This window comes from Pezoporus flaviventris, unplaced genomic scaffold (assembly GCF_033815535.1).
Source record: "Pezoporus flaviventris isolate CSIRO_AGI_PZ_B2104156 unplaced genomic scaffold, CSIRO_AGI_Pfla_v1 ptg000045l, whole genome shotgun sequence".
Classification (NCBI taxonomy): domain Eukaryota; kingdom Metazoa; phylum Chordata; class Aves; order Psittaciformes; family Psittacidae; genus Pezoporus; species Pezoporus flaviventris.
The window spans coordinates 13,435,330-13,453,150 of NW_026892593.1; the positions used below are offsets into that span (position 1 = coordinate 13,435,330).

The window sequence follows — 17,821 nt, forward strand, 5'->3', positions numbered from 1 at the left end:
ATGGACAGAGGCAATTAAAAACATACAGGCTAGTGAACTTGAACCTGTGTATGAAGGACAATGTAGATATGGAGTGTTGTTGCAGGATTGTCTCTGTGTGTGCTTTATGTGAAGAAACCAGAGAAAGCTTTCTGTCTCTTGTTCAAAAGCCTGATGATCAATATGATGAACAGGACAGTCCAGCATGGGTGTGATGATAAAAACTCCCAGGACCTGGCACAAAGAGGGGTTCATGATCCACTTCACTTCTCTATTTAAGGATAAGCAGTGTCCAGGGACAGTGTACATTTTGCTGCAGAGAAGGATGCTCTATCTATGTCTTACAGTGTTTGTATAATGCTCTTTGTAATGTTTTATACGGCTGAAATCCATCTGAGTCATCTACAATGTCTCCAGGATTTTACAGACGTTAGTTCAGGCTGTGCACTGTCACTGCCCCGTGTGCCAAGGGTACTATTTTAACATCTGGCTTTTTTGTTAAATGCCAAAATCTTAGATGCTCCATTTCATGTTGCAATTAAAGTTTTCTATTTTAAAACAATGTAATTATGCAGAAAAATGTTTCCTATTAGAACAGCATAATTCAAACCAAACCCAAAGAGGTTGTTTCCTGTTTAAAACATAGTTCTCACAAACAGTTTTGTGCAAAGCTGCTATGCAGTGGCTACTTCATTAACTGTAGTGGACCATAGGCTCCCTGATGTATCTGGTAAATGGAAGAAATAAACTTCTCAAACCCCAAACAGAGAAGCAAATAATGAATAGGTTGTGCGTGCAAGGGAAGGTTATATCAATCTGCAGTTCCTGCCATTATCCCGCCCCAGGTGTACATAGATGGGCCTCTGGTGTATTAATTCCACAGAGTCCAGTAATAAATCTCAGATTAGTTTGCACTATTCCATTTCATCCTACTGAACAAAATACATCTTATACCATTTAGTATTAACTGGCAATATCTAATAATAGCGAGAGACTAGCTAATACTTTTTATTAATTTTCTGTCAAGAACTAGTGGACTATATTATACATGAATGGCATGTAAAATTATCGGTTTGTATTTCAGAATGATAAACAAGTTTGTGTTCTAAGATTATAAATTTAAAAACCACTTTCTCCTTTACTCATTCAAGATTTTAGAATGAAGTCCTGAACACAGACCCAGAAGAAAGTTAATATATAAAATTCTGGGCCTCTTTAAATGTCACAGTCTGACACAGGTGTAGCTCTCTTGAAAACACACGAGAATTTTCAAATTAAAAAAAAGAGTGCCATGATGGTAAACCCATTTTAATTTATACATAAAATGCAATATTTGTTCATTTTGTGCATGTAACAATTTTCAACTGTTTATTTGAGGATTTGAATAATTTTTAAAGCATCTGCAATCAACATTTGTCTGAAATATTTGTTTCCCCTCCACTGGCTTATTAGCAACCAAAGATTACCCCTGCCCTCAGTAATATCACCCAGTGTGCTCAAACATTAGAGAGGCAGTTGTTGTCTGTTCCTCACATGTTCGGAACCTGTGCTAGCAAACTGTGGACATGCCTGGTTTGTTTTGGTTATGCTCCATTTTTGCTGTGGCTCCCTTCCCTACTCACTAGAGTGAAAATCACTTAGAGAAAGAAATAAGTGCCCATTGTGGCCTGACTTCAGCTCCTGATCAATTTTTGTGATATCCAGGTTTTGAGGTGGAAAGTCAGCAGCAAATTAAATGTAAAGAAAGTTCTCTGGTTAAAGTTCAAGCTACAGGTCAAAGCGCTTATTAAGTTGCCAGTGAATATGAATTTGCATAGTAGTATTCACTCTGGTAGAATTTGAATTTTGTTCATTTTCTCCCTCCACTAAGGCGGGAAGAAGCAACAAAACCCCCAGTTATATTGGCTTATTAACTTTTCCCTACAACAGTGCTGTTGCCCATTCCATAAAGGTTTGCTGTATCTTGACTCATAGAATCACTGCTTATTCAGCATGGTTTTCTCCACGGGTCTCATTTTCAATCAAGAACTTACTCACTGAACGTTACAGCATTTTAGTTGTGTGCATTTAGACTAGACCCTCAGGAATCAATGCTGGCTCATAACTAAATTCTGTTAACTCTATGTGTTTAATCATGCTAGTTATAATATGAATCCTTTTTCTTGAAAAAAAAAAAGGAGTAAACAATTGTATTTTCAGAAGTGTTTAAAACTCTAGATGATCTTAAAATATATAAGCATATGCCCTCTCAGTTTCCCTGTGATTTTTGTGAATATTCCTATAATCATTGGAACATTCCAGCCTATGCCTTGCCCACCAGTTTTCACTGTGAGTTTAAACAGTTGTAGGCTCTCTCTGAATTATCATAGAATCACAGAATCACAGAATGGTTTGGGTTAGAAGGGACCTTCAAAGGTCTGGTTCCACCCCTCCTGCCATGAGCACGGACATCTCTCACTAGACCAGGTTTCTCAAAGCCCCGTCCAACATGGCCTTAAACACTTCATTATCATTGTAAGGCAATAAACTTACAACTGGAGGCAGGTAGAGAGCCCTGGAGACCTTGCAGACTCTCTGTTTGAGATTAGTAGTTCTCCTCCTGGATGTAAATTCCTACCTACTCAGGTATTCTGAGCTTAATGAAGGCATATTTTGTAAACAAGAATAGATGAAGGCTATAAACACATCAGAAAAAAAATTGGAATGGGAAGGATGGTCAGGCAGGCACTATAGCATTACAAGTTCTCCATTAAAACACATGTAGTTCTGTCAATTTAATACTGAATTTCTTTTTCCCCTCAAATATACAAAGCTAACCATAGGCATCCACAGCATATACAATCATATATCATAGAAATTAAATCATGTAATTTAGATGTCTTTTTCGTCAGATGTTAGAATATTTCAGCTTGAATGAAAACTTGGTACGTCTTGGATAAACAAAACCCAAAACCTCCATACTCTGGAAGGCAAGAATGAGTTTCAGCACTGCTGATTCTTCACACAGGATATGCTTCCCTAGTTCCCTCCTCATTGGCAGCTCATCATTACAGCTCATGCATTTTCTTATATGCTTACTGGCACTAATTCCTTTGGATCTGTACTGGCTGCAAGTATCATCAGTGCAGAGGCTGGATTTTTTTAAGGTTCTAAATTTTGTAATCCCAGATGCATGAGGGTTTTTCTATTTAGAAAATTTCCCGGGTCATAATGCTGTCATTGTTCTCAGTGGGAAACAGTAATTGCAGAGCTAGTTGGATAAGAGTTGGATTAGCTGGCGGAGTGTTGTCTGGAAAATCTTTCAGCTGTGCAATGTTATCGCTTCCCCTATGTCCCCCGCCCCCACCCCTGAGGATTCCTAGCCTACTGCATTTGGTGAGATACATATGTTTTCCCCAGCTACAGGAGCTGTGAAGGGTTCCTCTGGGATATCTAAGTATAAATACCTAAGTGTGTCTTCAGTTGCTAGGTTATTTTTAGTCAATGGGTGGTTACCAAGTCATCTATAATTGTGCTGTTAAATGTGTCAGAGCAGCTACTGCAAAGCTAGGTGCTCCTTCTAAAAGGTGAAGCATGTAAGGTAAAATGAAAGAGTACATAAGTGAAATTTCAGAATTGAGCTGTTTAAAGATTTGTATTCTATCAGGGGAGATTGCTTGATGAGCAGGTATGAAGAAGACGATCCGTGAGTACAACATGGATGGAGAAGCACGATAACATAGTTCCACTGTGCTACCCATAGTACCTGTGACTGGCATATTGTGTCATTTGAGATTTGTGTTTGGGGGGAATTTACCAATGATCTGGCAAATCTACCAGAGATCTGAGTGATCTCACACAAAATTTAACTTCTTAGGCAGCTTCTATACAACCTCTGTTGGTAGTAGCCAAAAGCTATTATTAAGTGGTGACTGGTATGTTGGAGAAAGTGCAATGAGTTCCTGGTGGACATCTATCCACATGACACGAACTGGTGGCACAGTTCTTTCTCTATAAATAAAAAAGAGGAAGAATATTTAATCTGAATAGAAAATAGGTAAATTGGTAGGAAGGAGACAAGAAAGAACAAAGTAATGCAACTGAAAAGCAAAAGAAAAGAAAATTACTTAAAAAAAAAACCCAACAAACCAAACATCAAACCAAACATCAAAGCATAAAAAGTTCTAAGTAGACATGATGCAGTGTAGCAAGGAAATTACACATTAGTTATTCTTAATTGTCTAGGTTGCACTATCCCTTTTATGAATTAGCCATTAGGAGAAATAACAGAAAGCAGGGTTTAGTATGTCAAAAATTATTAAAATCATATGAACATATCACCTAATTAGGTAAGTGAAGGAAAAGCAAATGAAAATTGTACGTGTTTAGTGGAGGGAGATGATCAAATGGAAAGTTTGAAGACTACTGTAGTCACAACTAGCCCAGTAGCAAACAAAAAGTGAACCAGCCACTGGCATGCAGAGAATGCAGAGAACAGAGCAGGGAAAAACATACTTACAGGCTGCAAAAACTAATTGATGGAAATATATCCATCTGTATTCATTACTATATATCCACTGTATCATCTATTTTGGTTAGATTCAAACTGGAAAAAGATTTATAATGCCACTTCAGGAATATGTGAAGGATGAACTGGGTGAATTTCAACAAAATAAAATGTTAAACTTGGCATCAGGAGAAACATTCCATCTGAGAGAACCCCTGGGCTGGAATAATCACCTGAAGTGACAGACTATTGCCTGAGTAACTCAAAAATAACAAAAATGAAATCCAGTGGGCACTGGCAAAGGTTTGGTCTAGATAACCTAATAATAGATATTGTCTGCTCTATTTTTTGTGATTCAAAGCCAGTAGTAGTTTCCAAATTCATTAGTGAAAATGTGGTAACGTCATCTCTTGTGCTCCTGCATTTAGATCTGCATTGGCTGTGCATAATTTGGGTTTTTATTGCATGAACAAGAGTAAAATAATTACACAAAAGGTGTTCAACACAAATGGAAACACAAAGGGCTTAGTTATATAACTTAGTTATAAGTGTCTGGAATACAATCTGAACATGATTGTTTTCCAGGAATTTTGGCATGGTTTTATTTATAAAATATCTTAGTAGTGAAGAACAAATCTTCTAAAGTTTCATAGAATCTTTTAACATAATTAAATGCAGAGTATAAGTAATATTTTTAAATCTCTAGAATTGAGCAAAAGCTGCTGCCTTTGCTGCATAGTTCCAGTTTTAGTAATTCTGTGGAGCTAGATTGAAGTTTTGGTAAAAAGAGCAAATGAGCTCTATTTCCAAAAGAGAACTCGCATTTGGAAATTATGCACTTGATTTTGATTCTGCTTTCCCATAAAACTCAGAACATGTATCTCATACACACTTTCTCTTGCTCCTTGATCATAAGGAAAATATATTCCTCAGCTCCTCACTACTTTTCCCAGCTGCAACTGTCTTCTGTATTGGAAATGTCTTCCAACGCCACCACCACCCTTCATTAGCTTTCAGGTGCTGAGTATCTGTCCCTTAGCATTAAAACACAACTGGGAAAGTTCCTGTTAGTGGTTCCCTGGCGGAGCTACTGCTGGGACCACCTGCCACCTTTTGCCTCTATTGCTGGGGATATGCAGGGTCAGAGCTCTGGCAGAAACCTGAAAATCCACAATGAGATAATTCTGTAGATCTCTCTTGGCCTAAGCAGCTTAGAAGTTGTTTGATGAGTGTTATTCCATTAGTTGGGGATGTAAATCTTCATAGCCTGAAAGATGAGGGGGAGATCTTATGGGTGGAATTTATTCAGAAAAGTCTTCCAGAGAAGTCTGCACTGGTAACTTGAGACATCTTTAATATTTTATAGCTCTTTATGCAGCTGACAGGTAAAGAAATTGAAAATGAATACTTTTGAATAGGATCCTATTTGAAAGGTCCAAAGCTATTTAGAAAATACAAAAAACACAGTGAACCATATTTAGTACAGCAAGTAGCGTTGCCAGGTACCACTGTCCCCTCAAATGGGAAGTCTCCTGGAATCCCTTGTTGCTATGAGACTAAATATCTCTGTACAGCGTGAGCGCTGAACCAGTTTTTGCTCCCACTTACACTGGTGCGCATGTAAAGTGACTCCCCCGTGGCTGGGAAACCCGGCGCTACGTTTTGATGTTCTGGCTTATGACAAGTTCTGATTCAAAGCCCACAGAAGCCCAGAAGTATTCGTCCAGTTCAGAAGCTCAAGTAAGTAAGACTAGTTTCAAATGTAAGAAGGGCTACTATCATCTTCCACCTCAAAAGGGGCAAAGAATTTGGGGACTTTGACCCATAAAATGTGGGTCTTCTCATCCTTTTAGTCAAAAAGAAAAGTAATACTTTCATACAATTTCTCTCCAAACTTAGCATGTTCACACAGAAAGATATATATTGCTTATCCTGGACTGTGTAAACTCTTAAGTTTGAGACACTTCTAAAATCCACTTATCTGTGAACTTAAAAGCTGCTGTGTCAGGCTCTGTGCTTATTTGCTAAAGTATAAAATGTGTGAATTTCCTTTACCTAACCGACACTTTTTTCTGTCACCTAGAAGACAAACAAAACCCAACTTGAACTGTGCCCAAGCATGGCCAATTTCTCACCAAAGTGTACACTGCAGAATGTGGAGATTTACAGTGGAATATCTTTAGTGTAGAGATGACATTGCTTTAACATTGCACTGCTGTAATCTTCAAGTAGAGTAAATGCAATAAATGGGCTTATAGGGATTTGTGTGAAATTTAAAATTCAAAACATAGTTGTTTTTAATGTTGCTCTGTGCTATCTGTGAAAAACCAGAAAGTGCAGTGATAAACTTAACACACATCATCAATAAGGGAGATGTTTGCCCAAAGAAAATATTGATCTTTTATTAATCTGTCCTTCCAAGCATCTGGAAACCCTCCCGTTTGTTTTTGGTTTTGTTTTTGGTTTTTTTTCTTTAATTAACTATTTAAATAGTAAGTATTAAAACCCCATCAAACATAAATGCAAACATGTAACCAAAGACTTATGAAAACAGAGCTCTTGGCGTGCAAACCTTGACTTGGATTACATCCACAAAACTGGGTGCGCTTCCACGTCTATCCCGGATGAACCAGGGTAATGCTCCAGACACCGAGGCGTTACTGTCATTGCCAGTGCAGTGCAGTACATGTACCGCCGGCCTGAGCACTACTGCAACTTCCAGCTCACCGCGGAGCTGTCTTCCGAGGAAGACCCGCCGCCTTGTCGCTGTAGTGCCGTGCCGTCCGGCGCTCACCCGCGTTCTGCCTGCAGCCTCCCGCGGAGCTTCCCGCGGTGCCGGCTCCGTACCTGCCCCTGGCCTGCTCCTGCTCTGTTTTCCCCTCCTCTCCCGCGTTACTCGCAGCCGCTCGCACCCCGCCGCGCCGCTCCACGTCCGCAGGGGCTCCCGGTTGGAGCACGGCCCGGGCAGCCGCCTCCGCCACCCCAGCACCGCGCTCCGCAGGGTTGCAGCGCACAGCTATTCCCTGCCCCGCACCGCCGCCTGCCGCTTGTGCGGGACGGAGCTCGGAGCCCAGCCTGGGGAGTCCCGTCCGTCGCCCCGCGGGCAGGGCTGCAGCGCGTCCCACAACGGCGGGGCCGAGAGCGGAGCGGCTCCGCATCGCAGCACCTCCCCGGCTTCCCTACTGCAGCCAGCTGGGCTGCTCGGTCCTTCCCCTGAGGTGGGAGGGCGACAGCGAAATCCCAGCCTTGGCCTTTAAATATATTTATTTCATTTATGGCATTCTCTCATTTGCGGGCTTGCTTTCCGCGGGGATGGCTGCAGAGGAGTCATTAACGTGTAGACTGAGCAAGCTCTGGCCGTAGCCCGGCGCAGCTGCTCGGAGGACGCTCTGGGAAGCTGCCCGGACGGGGCAGACCCCGCGGGCGGGTGAGGGAAGGAGCGGGGCCGGCGGCAGAGCCCGAGTTAGCACCAGGAGCCAGGCGGTGCGGTGCGGTGCGAGCCCTTAGGGGAAGCCAACGATCTGTGCAAGAGCCCCCCAGCGGCCCCGCGTTCTTCGGAAACGGCGGGATGAACTGACTCCCCACCTCCCCGCACCAGAGAGGATCTCCGAGCCGGGGGAGGAGGGAGGCAACAAATTGCCGCCAGCCGGGAGAAGTTGCAGTAAAGAGAAGTCCCTCCTCCCCGCTCCTTCCCCTCCCCACTCGCTCTCTCCTCCCCGAGCTGTGGCAGCGAGCGGCGGAGCGGCGGCCCGGCAGGCGAGGGAAGGAGCGAGCGGCGTCAGCAGCCCGGCGATGCTGCAGCGGCTCCCGCGGAGCCTCGGCGGGGAGGGCCCGGCCCCGGCGCGCCCCGCACCGCCCGGCGGCGGCGCGCCCTGAGCGGGCGGCCGCGGCCCCGCGGTGCAGCGGGCGCTGTTGCGCAGCGCTGCCCGGCGCCGCCGGCCTCCTGCCCCCGCCGCCGGCTCGGCTCGGCGCGGCTCCCTCGGAGACGGAGCGCTGATTCATGGGGCCCCGCGCCGGCTGCCTGGGCGAGGAGAGCGCGGCGCTGCCGCTGCCCCCGCGCGGGGTGTGAAGCCCCAGCCCCTCCTCCGCAGCCCCGGGCTCGCCCGCCCTGCTCTGGAGTGTGGTCCCTGCCGGGAGCCGCCGCGTCTGGCGCACGGAGGGAAGCGTTGATGCATCGCTGTGGAAATTTATTGTGTGACTTTCTGGGTATTTGCTGAGTTTCAGACCGAGATGCAGCTCTTGAAAGCTTTATGGGCACTAGCAGGAGCAGCGATCTGCTGTTTTCTTATATTTGTCATCCACTCACAGTTTCTTAAAGAAGGTAATTATATCTGCATGTCTACATACACTGTTCTTTAATACTGAGGTCTTTACGAGGTGCCTTAATTATTTTTACTGTTTCCAGTATGTTCTATTTACAGCAGTGCTTCCACGCTATTTTTCCTTTCCGCTAAAGCCTTCTCATTTCTGTTCCTTTAGATAATAGGTAGTGTTAGACTTACATTCTTGGTAAATGTGTCTATAGATCTATAAAATCTGTATGCTGTTTGCGTTGAGTGCTTTAGCCGACGTCTCATTTCTTTATGGGGCGTGTATAGTGTATAGAAAATATTTGTTGCTATCAGATGACCACAGAACAGTAGTCATCATGGGAGTATTAATAAACAAAAAACCCTTAACAAGTAAACGTCTTATTTTTATACCAAATCAATAGGCAGCCTTTTCCTCTTCCTTGTTCGGTTCGTTTTCAATAGATGGCACTAAAGTTCTATGGAAAGGGCAAGGCAGAGCAAATTCTGGGCATTCGGCGTCCTCCTTCTCCTCCTGGCTGCCCCGAAACTGGAAGAGGCCTTTGCATGGTTTCAAGGCTCCCGGTTTTTTCCACCTTGTGGTCAGAAAATTGTGATTACAATTTACTGGAGAAAATAATTTGAATTGTGGGGCAGGCTTAATTTTTTCTTCCTATACGTGGGTTAAGTGGAAAACAAATATGTTTAAGTGGATAGAGGAATTTTCTTGGGAAGTAACCCTCATATTGCTCTTCTTTTTTTTTTTTTTTTGTATTTTGATTGGTTTTTTTCTTTCCTCAGGAAATTATTCCTTTTTTTTTTTTTTTTTTTTTTCTTCCTCTGCTAAACAGTAATTCCATTGCTCATCTATAAAGCAAGCTGTAGTCTGAGATTCAAGTGTGAATCCTGAGAGGTGTATATATGTTTGGTGGTGTATGGGAAACCCACTGCTGTTCTTTAACAGTGTTACCAAACACAACACAACAGTATGGGGGTTTTGGTGAACCCACTTATTCTTTTTTAGCACTGTAGTGCCATTGAGGTTTGAGCTGCCGGAGGAAGGAGCCCCGCTCAGCTTGGAGTGCTGGTTGTGCAGAGCCTGGCAAAAAACTTTTATGTGACTGGGACAAAGTTTCACTCAGGATTGGGTAAAGCGACTGCCTCACAACCACTGAGGGGCCACTACTGGGTTTAGCTTAGTGCCAGTCCGAAAAAAAGCATGAGACTGTACATTTTCACAGATCTTTTCTGAAATGAATAAACACTGATTTGCCCCATTTGGGTAATAAAGAAACCTTCTCCAGATATCTCCAGTGCCAGGGATTTCTCCTTTAAGAAACTTGCCCATGCTTTACCAGGGTTGTGTGCATTGCCTCCCCCAGAGTCACTTATTTAACATTCTTTTAAAATGCTTGGACGAGTGTATGTGTACATCTCTGTCTAATGAGATGGTCCGTTTTGAGGAGGTTTTGCAGAATGAAATATTGCCAGTCATTTCAGGCTATTTTTTTTGTCAGTATTTGCCATTATGCTGTGTGATTGTTTGTTAGTTTTGGTTGGGGTTTTTTGTTTGTTTTTTTTCTTCAGTCTTTCACTGCTTGCTTTTGAGACTGGTGTTACTGTAAATAATGCATAAAGGAAGAAGCATTTTGTTTCAGTTAGAATATTTGCTCTTGCACTGCAGGCATAGAAAACTAGCAAATAAATATATAAAAACAGTAACCATGGCCATGCACCAAGGACTTTTAACACATTTCCATTGCTTGTCCTCCAGCAATCACAACCACTCAGTGTGGACTGCAGAGAGAAAACTGAAACTCTTGAGCTTGTCGGGTAACTTAATTGCAGCAGTTTGTTTATATTTGTGAGGAAATTATTTCTGCTTTCTTTAACACTGAGAACTGTATACTTACTGTAAATACAGATTGCATGTGTTGAGCTGGTTGTCAGCCTTTTCTTAGCGGGTGCTAATCTTCACAATAGCAGTTTGACCCCTTTCGTATAATTACTTCAGCAGTGTATGTATTCCTCACTGTAGTTTCAATAATGACACTGAATAGTTTAGAGGAATTGGTTGAAATCTGTGTGGTATAACTGAGTCTTTTCTTTATTAAGAACTTTAAAAACAGCCAGTAAAAATTACTGGTTTAAGCATAGTATATTCAGATGCAGGCATTTGAGATAAGGAAAAATAGATAACAGTGGATTTAAGCTATATATTCTAAACAATTTGCAAAAGCAAGATTAACATTCCGTTTTCATTTTAAAACCTGCTTTTTTATTATTTGCAGTAAGAAAACAAGGGCAAGAAGTGTGAGGAAAGGACTAGCAAATCATTTAACCATATGCCTACCACATTAGTTGGTTGAGTAAATATGTATAAAGAATACATCTGAGATGGCTGTTACCTTACTTTCATAAGCTTTGAAATTCTTTTCTGATATCAGAGTTAACCCTTCACACTAACACTTTATAAAAAGTCTCATTGCACATGATGTTGTTAGGCTGTTGATTTCCTGGCAAAAAAATTAATTTCTCATTGAAGCCTAATGAACTACATGGGCTCATTGTAACTCAGCAGTGTGGTTGAATTCTTAAGTTAAATGCCTGGATGTTTTCATTTGATTATTTATTGTGTGGAAGGATAATTTCCTGTAGTCCCAGAGAACAAACAAGTAAACCACCAGTTTGTCTGGCTTGATCAGATTAGCTGATAACATGATCTCCTGAGAGAATTTGACAGTAGAAGTTCATCTACCGAGCATCTCTTTTGTATGCAAGACAATTGATTTAAGAAGAATGACATTTAAAATTAATTAAAGATCTGACTTAATTTATTAATGCATGCTCTTGCTATTTTTGCATGATTTGCAATAGTTACTGCTTATTATTTTTCCAGAGGCTGGTCTTAATAGAAAACTGACATAATCTTCACTTCTTACAGCAAACCAAAATAATATAATTGCCACATATCTTTTTCTGTATTCATTTTCCCTTCACTCCCTTAGTTATGTTAGCTGTTATGTTAATCTATTACCACCTACCAACACAAGATAGTTTTGTAATTTCGTTGTATTGCATGTCTATAGTGTGTAGAACTTCCATTACAATTCAGCTGAAATTTACTTACTGGAACCAAATCCTCCTTCAGTCACATTCATAAATACGAGATTGTATGTTTCAACAGTCAACTGAGAGTTTTCACACTGTTAATTTTTAATTTTAGTTCCTTTGCTGAACTTAGATTCCTTAAGTAGTTACGTGTATTTATGTACATGTTTTTGAATCGAAGCAGTTCAGTGGTAGCATTGCATTACTGCCATTTAAATGGTGTTAGGAAACAATGACTGTTTGTTCTGAGATGAGTGGGAAAGAACTGTTTAAATGTCTATTTTCATGAATATGTTTTTTTTTCAGGAAGTGAAGAATGGGTGACACAGGGTGCCATTTTTCCACACTTCGTCGTTTGTTTGAAAATACAGGTCGTCCTGTGGCTAATCCGTTCCCCTATGTCCAATCTGTTCTTCAGTGTTTCTAAAAGATGAATAGAGCTGTGAACCCAGAAAAGGGTATTGTGATATATAATTGCAGTTCCATGCCTGTCTGATCTTCCTGCAAAGCAGTTTAACATACTCTAGTCAGCTGCAGCCAGTATGAAGGGGCATTAAAAATCAAAATAGCTAAAACTTCTTGCATACACCGTTAAGAATTAAAAATAAGGATTCAAGTTCACTAGCCATGCCTGATTTTAAATGATTTATATATTGTTTAATGCATTTATTCAAAGAGAACTGAAAAACACAGAGTTGATGCTGCACACGTTAATTGTGGGAACTCCTTTGCCCCCAGACAAGTACCCTTTTCACGTAATAGAACATTTTAACCATTCAGACACAGTAGCGATGGGGAAAGGAAAGCACAGTTTCTAAATGTCTCTTTGAATCCCACTGAAAGTAGTGCATTCAGGGAATAACTTCAGAAAGGTGCGTGTATTGTAGCCAGGGTGTGTTACAACTCTGGATATACTTTAAAGCTTTGCCTATCCTGTGACAGCTCATTGGGAGACTGGAATGTCTTATTTGCCAAGGGCAGTTTAGTATTTTGAATGGTTTATGAGATTAGGGTGGTGTGAGCCTTGTATGGAGAGGGGCTACACAGAAACGTGTTCAGTCTCGGGAATCTTACTTGAAGTATAGAGGATTGACTATTCAGTTCTCAAAACCACATTCTTAACCTGTTGGGTAGATAGTAGTAAGCTGTGTAAAATAGGGTGATTTTCTGTTGATTTGCTGCTGGAGTTAAATGGAGGAAAGAGACTTCCAATACTTGTGTTATAACCAGGTGATTATGGCTATAAACCACAATTTTAGTATCATTTGTGCAGGTTTAGTATATATTTACATACATGAATAAGGTGTCTTACACATAAGGTATCTTATGTGAAAAAAAAACCCAACCTTAAAAGGTTTAGCACATTTTTCATAATTAACACTTTTTTCGGCCTTAAGCAAAAGTAAGCAATTGTTGGTTACATAGTTATGGGTCCTTCTCTATCAAACACATTCAGAGGAATTAATGTCACAATAGCAAAACATGCTGCAGCACTTTCTTTAAAATAACGCATTTATTACACATAATAACTTGGTTAAGTTTCATATCTTTATTCTGTCACTTTTTATGTATTGAAATATTTTAACCTGCTCTAAAAGTATGAAAAAAGCTTTATGTGTATTTTTGTGGTTTTAGGGTGTACATTTGGCACTAAAAATAATAAGGAATGTTATTCTGTTTAGCTGTGTAAGCCCAAACAACTCTACTATTCTTCTGCTAATGCTTGGAAATATCTCCTGACAGTATATCCAAGACTATTCTCTTATAACCTGATAGCTTTATAAAGTTGGTAAAACTCATGTTTATTGCTGTGCAAAGCATACTGAAGAAAGGAATTGTTATTTTCTAAAACTTTTGGAGAGTTTGGTCTCCAAATTTTCCTGGAAAGCATTTGAATATGACTTATTACAACAGATAATATTGCCAGCCTTTTGTTCCTTTATTTATTTCTTTTTTCTTTTATCTTTTAAACATCAAAACTCCCACCTTGAAATAATTAAACATTAGGTGAGAAAGAGAATTGCATTTAAGAATGTGGGGAGAAAAGTTTGGATTCATGTGGGAGTTGTTTTTTTTTTTCAGTTTGCCCTTTTGTGCTTCACGTGTGTCTCAGAACTGTAAGATATCTTGCATACCAGATGTGCTGCATATGTTACCTATATATAGTGAAGCTGAGTTGAGGACAGTGTGTCCCAGCTGCAAATTTGTCTGCTTTTGTAGAGTTTGTTACTCTTAACATACTGTGGTATAATTCTTTTCTTCTGATTTGGTGGGAGCTTGTGAAGAGGCAGGTGTGAATGAAATTATCAGAGCAGCACATCAGGCTAGAGAGAGGCACTGAATGTGAAAGTGGAAGGTTTCTCTTTACATCCAGGAAACAGATTTGGCAGCTACAAAGCCCTAAGCTTGCATAAATACTGCACAAGGGAAGAAAATGTGAAAGGTAACAAGTATGGGAGGTTTGTTTGCAGGTTTTTTATAGTTTTTAAGGCAAATAAATCAAATTAAGAAGACCCAGTTCAAGTGGCTATTTCACAGTGCATGGCACATCAGTACTACAGAAAAATGAGAGAACATCCTGGTTCGAGATAGAATAGCTTGGTATTTGAAAAGTTTTGGTATTTTCAGAGTGTTTTTTTTTTGTGTGTGTGTTTGGTTTTTTTTGTTTGTTTTTTTGGTTGGTTGGTTGGTTGTTTTTTTTTTAAAGAGAGGGTTAGGGAAGTATAGCAGTGAAAGGAACCTTTGTAGCCAAAAGTTCTTCAATCGTTTTCTTCTCAGGGAGGTGAGAAAGCTGTTCTCTGGCATCTGCTGTGCCGGGACGTACCAAGAGGGGGAGTCTGGCAGTTTCCCACTTCATAAAAGGTAGCTTCATAAAAGGTAGCTTGAAACAGGCTTTGGTTTTGGGTGATGAAAAAGGAAAGATGTGTGTGTGTCTTCATAGGGAAGTGCACCATAGATGGTATAAACCCCCTCCTTTTCCCTACTGAACAACTTGAAAAAAGAATTGGCAACAGATTTTCAGTAGCCTTTTTATGACTGCCTGTTTTCATGCCCCAAGAGCACAAGTGAGGAGTTATTGACCTTTCTCAGCATTTATCAGCACTACCTGTTCCTAAAGGCAGTGCTATAGACTGATGTCACATCATACAAAAGTGAATGCTTTTTAGATCTGTTGACTAGTATTTATTTTTCTTGTTTCTCAGCAGGCATGCACTGTATCAAATATAAAACTGGAATAAAAACAGGACACAACTGAGATATTTTTAAACTGAATTTAAAAGGAGACAGTATAAAAAAAGCGTGTACTTAGAAGTCAAAAATTCAATATAGTATTGGTAAGAAAAGCCATACATGTCTTTAATTCACTAGTCAAAAAATAGGTAAAATTGTTCTCATATATATTTAAAAATAACTTTATAATCATATGAAGTAAAGAGGCAAAAGAAGCTTTTGTGCTAATGATAACAGCAGTATTTGTTTTCCAGTAGTATTTAGAAGTCCCAATTGGAATTGGTGGCTTAGCCGAGTATTACTGGCCAACTGTAGTGCATGTTCATACAACTCCAAGCCAGGCATCTATTTCATCCAGTATCTGGATTTTAGCAAAGATTTATTTTGCTCAGAAATTATAACCTCTTGCCACTTACAACCCATAGTGATAGAAGGTTCTGTTTAATAACACAGTCCGATTATTTGTCCAAATGTGCTTTTTATGCCTGTTCTAGAAATCCAACACAATATAATGAATCTGCCTATTCATTATATTTTACCTTTGGCACATCGGTTCACAAGTAAACACTAGTCAGAACAATAGATCTTCCTACTAATTGTTGTTAGTCTTGTGAAAACCTATGAATAACGTGTTTGGCATATATCCAAACAGCAAATTAACATATAAATGACCAGAAAAAAAATAATGTAATGGATCAATACTTATTGAAATATTTTCTAAAAGCAGATGCTGTACTAATGTGAGTTTTCATGTGGATGATTTATTATTTTTGACGGTATGGAGGAAAGTAGAATACTGTGTTAGTTCTTCAACTGAAAAATTGTATTTATAATAAACCAGTATATTCTGGATCTCAGGCTTCTTTCTAACATGCCACAAGGCTGTAGTGATATTCCAAAGACTAGATGTTTAATTGTGGTCACACATGAGGAAAGAGGGAGGCCAAATTAAGTGGATCCACAGGAGAACAAATGGAATAACGACAACATTCAAAGGTATGACCTAGAAAGAAGTACTGAAGAGACAGGCGTTTTTTAGCTTAGAAAAAAAATTACTAGCAGGATAAGAGCTTTTAGTGGGTAGAATTCTGATGTAGGAGTAACAAACTGTTCTTTCTGTAAAGTGGGAAGATTACAAGAAGCAGTATTCACTGCAAACTGATTTGAGGGAGATTTAGGTTAGACATTAGGAAAGATTGCAGCAAGGCAAATTTGTGCTGTGCATCAGGGAAGACTTGCCAGTGGCAAGAACAGTTAAGCACTGGAATAGATTTTCTTGGGGAGTTGTGATACAGGAGAGTTTTACTTTCAGTTTAAAATATTGTCTATTGGGAGCAGTATTGGTAAGTTAAAGCAGGCAGGCAGACTATGTGACTTCTTGGAGTCCCTTCAAGTGTTATCCTCCAAATCGTGCACTTGCCTGAAACTTAGAAAAGTGAAAGGTATTTAAATGTCTGACTTTCAAGTATTTTTCTGTTGACTGCTAAAACGAATAGGGTCTTGAGAAGACACACTAGGATCTGAAAGCAGAGGACAAATAAAACCTCAAGAAAACAGCCAGTTTTTTAAGTATTTTATTAGCTAAATCATGCCACTTTTTGAGTTGCAGATGTAATTAAAAAGAAAAAAACACAACCATCCAGCCAACCAAAAGGCCCCAAACCTAAAAAAATCTCACAATTTATGTAGTTAAAGATCACTCTTCTAAGTCCTGTTTCTGTTGCTCCTTAGGACTTCCAAGGCGTTCTGAAGCAGGTCCTTTCCCTATTTAGTCTTTTTCATGTACAAAGAGCAGTGAAATTAGAGTATCATTCACTGTCTTGTGGGATGAGGATTTGTTTTAAGGATTCTTGAGTTCTGCCAGTCTGTTCTTGTTTCCTCAGCACCTGGAGGGCTTATTTCCAGGTGGCCCCATGGCTGCTCTTACCTGTAGTATGGGAAGCACAGAACCAGCTCCATAATAGGGTGAGCAGCAAATGGCTTCAGAGGGGTTCTCTGTCAACCTGTGCCTGTTTTGTGCTACAGCTGATTAAGAGCTTTGGGTTCATTGCGTCTGTCATGGTGGTACCTTGATACAGCACTGTCCAATTTTTATGATGTCTGCAGGGTTTCAAATCCAGTAGCAAAACGAGGACTAGTAAATTGTGCTGACAGAAAGGCTCATAGGTCAAGATAAAGACAGGGGGAGATCACTCACCAATTACCATCATGGGCAAACCAGACTTGACTTGGGGAAATTAATTTAATTTAATGCCAGTCAAAACCAGAATAGGGTCATGTGAAACAAACCCAAGTCTTAAACCAACTTCAATTCTCCTTCTCCCCCCTTCTTCCTGAGCTCAACTTGATTTTCTCTACCTCTTCCTGTCTATGAGCAGTGCAGGGGAATGGGGAATGAAGGACGTGGTCAATTAATCACACATTAATCCTTCCTCTTCAGGGGAGGACTCTGCACGTTTTTCTCCTGCTTCAGTGTGGGGTCCTCCATGAACTTCTCCAGCATGAGTCCTTCTCATGGGCTGCAGTTCTTAATGAACTGCTCTGTTCCCTGCAGCAGACCTGCTCCAGTGTGGGCTCCTCTCTCCATGGGGGCCACAGCTCCTGCCAGGAGCCTCCTCTCCTGGTCACAGCCTTCTTCGGGCATCCCCCCTGCTGCAGCATGGGGTCCTCCCTGGGCTGCAGGTGGAATCTGCTCCACTGTGGATGTCCATGGGCTTCAGGGGCA

General features: G+C 40.6%; 1 protein-coding gene across 4 annotated transcripts in view; it reads left to right on the plus strand.

The window, feature by feature from the left end:
* TAFA5 (TAFA chemokine like family member 5) overlaps positions 1–17,821 on the plus strand; it is a 432,709-nt gene that overhangs the window by 116,913 nt on the left and 297,975 nt on the right. The window lies entirely within an intron of this gene.